Source organism: Oncorhynchus tshawytscha, linkage group LG12 (assembly GCF_018296145.1).
Source record: "Oncorhynchus tshawytscha isolate Ot180627B linkage group LG12, Otsh_v2.0, whole genome shotgun sequence".
Classification (NCBI taxonomy): domain Eukaryota; kingdom Metazoa; phylum Chordata; class Actinopteri; order Salmoniformes; family Salmonidae; genus Oncorhynchus; species Oncorhynchus tshawytscha.
The window spans coordinates 36,576,606-36,580,287 of record NC_056440.1 but is presented as its reverse complement, the minus strand read 5'-3'; the positions used below and the strand labels follow the sequence as shown (position 1 = coordinate 36,580,287).

The window sequence follows — 3,682 nt, the reverse complement described above, 5'->3', positions numbered from 1 at the left end:
ATTAAAATAGCACAATTAAACATCAATAACAAGCTTCCAGGATACATATTCCAGAGCTAAAATGGTATAATGGAACGTCTATGTAAAGCAGCACAACATCACAGTATGCTCTCTGGTTTTGATGAGGGCAGAATCCCCAAAATAAACATCTCTGAATGGGTTTCAAAGGCAATAGCTCAGTGACGGATGAAACCTATCAACTGATTACTTCAATGTATTATGGCCTGCCCCTTCTGTCTGTCTTCCCCGGTCTACAAGAACTCACAGACTGTTATAACGCTAACCTGTTTCCACACCCAGCCACACACTCTCTATGATCTATATTTAACTCGGCTTGTGTTGGAGCGGGGCGGTGTGTCAGAGGGTTGATGATTGTGCATATGAGGTAGGAGCTCAGTGTCATTTTCCAACAAGGCCTCTAAATATAGCCTGGTTAAAGGCAGCATCGAGCCGAGCGGGTGGTGACCTAGTCCTATTGAACTACAGACTGCTCTGGTCCCGCTGTTATCCCGTCAGTTGTTCCTCTTTTCCTCTTTTTGTTGGTGTGTTTATGTCTTGGTACCACTTGTGTTTTGGTGGGAAGGAAGGGGTGAGTTGTAAATGCTTTATCTGATGATTGCTAGTGTTGTTTATTGGACATGGGCACATTTGCTGTACTAGTTGACATTTGAGGATATGGTATATTCAAATATTGTACAATATGTATAATATGACATTAGTCGAACAAATTAGGGTGTTCGTGATTTGCACAGATTTAGCTAATAATAACTGTAAAACATTCCACTTATTTTGGTAGCTACATGTTTTGTACCCACTGTTTTTTTTTACCCACTGTGTTAGTCAGCATGTGCAGTGCAGTTGTTGATCATTTCTTAGTAATTTCAAGGGTGCCTGGATCTCTAACCCTGTACTAGGGATTGCCATTACTGAGAGGATGGCTGATGGCTGCTTGACACAGGGACTGTTTATCTGTGAACGGGCCACTGCTTTTTTGCAAGTCACAACTTTGTGATTTGCAACAGGGAGTCAGTCGGCCAGAGGCGATGGATCAGTCAGAGGGGCTATTGAGCAGGAGTGGTATAAACAGTCCTGACCCCCTGGTACGAGAGGCCTATCTGATGTTACATGACTACATCAACTATGTGACCGCAAAGCCCGACGGCCACGTAGGGCCACCCTCTACAGCCACGGCAGCAGCCCTGCCCCATGTTGGGGACCAGCTGCTCATTAGGTTCCCCATCTTCTTCATGGGCTAGCCACGCGTCTTCCAGGATGTGACTGAGATCTCAGCCTGCCCCATGCTCACCGCCATCCTAGACAAGCACTTTGCACCCACCAACCCCCGGAGGACGGAGGCGAGACCTGGCCTGGAGCGCAGTGCTGTCTGTGTATGTGCTGACTGGCCAGATGGCCCTTGCACTGCCTCCAGAGTGGCTTGGACGGAATAGTGCCTCAGTCTAAGGAGTGTGTGGGGGGTTATGTGGAGAGGGTCATCTGTCCAGAGATTAGGGACAAGGGTGGATGGGTAAGTTCACTGGTCAAGTTTCTTCACTGGCATAGTAAGACTAGGCTACAGTTTAAAATGTGGTTACGTTGTACTGTTGTGGCTGTTGTGAATCTTGCATTCTAACTCCTCGGATCTAATCATGTTTTCTGTTGTTGGTAGACAGGCTTTGTGTGCCACTTTGGGCAGAAGCAGGACCTGGAGACCCAGGTGAAGAATGTGTGTTGCTGGACTCTTGCTATTGGTCACCAGCATCTTAGCCTATTTCCTGTGGAAACAAAAAAATAGCTTAAACAACACCCCCACCTAGTGACCACAATCAGATAGCTCAAAAAGTCTGCTTGGTGAATAAATATTTCCCCATAGATTCTCATTTCCAAACGCATCTCAATGACCCACTATCCCCTATTTTAAACCATTGAGGTGTACAATAACAGTAGTTTTTAAAACAATAACATCAACAATGCACAGCATACATACATGCACATCATGTGTATCATGTACAGTGGGGCAAAACAGTATTTAGTCAGCCACCAATTGTGCAAGTTCTCCCACTTAGAAAGATGAGAGAGGCCTGTAATTTTCATCATAGGTACACTTCAACTATGACAAACAAAATGAGAAAAAAAAATCCAGAAAATCACATTGTAGGATTTTAATGAATTTATTTGCAAATTATGGTGGAAAATAAGTATTTGGTCACCTACAAACAAGCAAGATTTCTGGCTCTCACAGACCTGTAACTTCTTCTTTAAGAGGCTCCTCTGTCCTCCACTCGTTACCTGTATTAATGGCACCTGTTTGAACTTGTTATCAGTATAAAAGACACCTGTCCACAACCTCAAACAGTCACACTCCAAACTCCACTATGTCCAAGACCAAAGAGCTGTCAAAGGACACCAGAAACAAAATTGTAGACCTGCACCATCCTGGGAAGACTGAATCTGCAATAGGTAAGCAGCTTGGTTTGAAGAAATCAACTGTGGGAGCAATTATTAGGAAATGGAAGACATACAAGACCACTGATAATCTCCCTCGATCTGGGGCTCCATGCAAGATCTCACCCTGTGGGGTCAAAATGATCACAGTGAGCAAAAAAAGAACGGTGAGCAAAAATCTCAGAACCACACGGGGGGACCTAGTGAATGACCTGCAGAGAGCTGGGACCAAAGTAACAAAGCCTACCATCAGTAACACACTACGCCGCCAGGGACTCAAATCCTGCAGTGCCAGACGTGTCCCCCTGCTCAAGCCAGTACATGTCCAGGCCCGTCTGAAGTTTGCTAGAGAGCATTTGGATGATCCAGAAGAAGATTGGGAATATGTCATATGGCCAGATGAAACCAAAATAGAACTTTATGGTAAAAACTCAACTCGTCGTGTTCGGAGGACAAAGAATGCTGAGTTGCATCCAAAGAACACCATACCTACTGTGAAGCATGGGGGTGGAAACATCATGATTTGGGGCTGTTTTCCTGCAAAGGGACCAGGACGACTGATCCGTGTAAAGGAAATAATGAATGGGCCATGTATCGTGAGATTTTGAGTGAAAACCTTCTTCCATCAGCAAGGGCATTGAAGATGAAACGTGGCTGGGTCTTTCAGCATGACAATGATCCCAAACACACCACCCGGGCAACGAAGGAGTGGCTTCGTAAGAAGCATTTCAAGGTCCTGGAGTGGCATAGCCAGATCTCAACCCCATAGAAAATCTTTTGGAGGGAGTTGAAAATCCGTGTTGCCCAGCAACAGCCCCAAAATATCACTGCTCTAGAGGAGATCTGCATGGAGGAATGGGCCAAAATACCAGCAGCAGTGTGTGAGAACCTGTCATTGCCAACAAATGGTATATAGCAAAGTATTGAGATAAACTTTTGTTATTGACCAAATACTTATTTTCCACCATCGTTTGCAAATAAATTCATTAAAAATCCTACAATGTGATTTTCTGGATTTTTCCCCTCATTTTGTCTGTCATAGTTGAAATGTACCTATGATGAAAATTACAGGCCTCTCTCATCTTTTTAAGTGGGAGAACTTGCACAATTGGTGGCTGACTAAATACTTTTTTGCCCCACTGTATATGTAACTTAAAACCTCTGAATCATAATGGTAATAAACATGATCTCAGTAATAGCTTTTTTCACAAGTATGGCGTCCATTAGTACAAAACTCAAA

General features: G+C 44.1%; 1 pseudogene; it reads left to right on the top strand.

Annotated features, from left to right (window-relative positions):
• Positions 1-407: 407 nt before the first annotated feature.
• Positions 408-1,792, top strand: LOC112263099 (annotated as a pseudogene).
• The last annotated feature ends 1,890 nt before the right edge of the window (positions 1,793-3,682 follow it).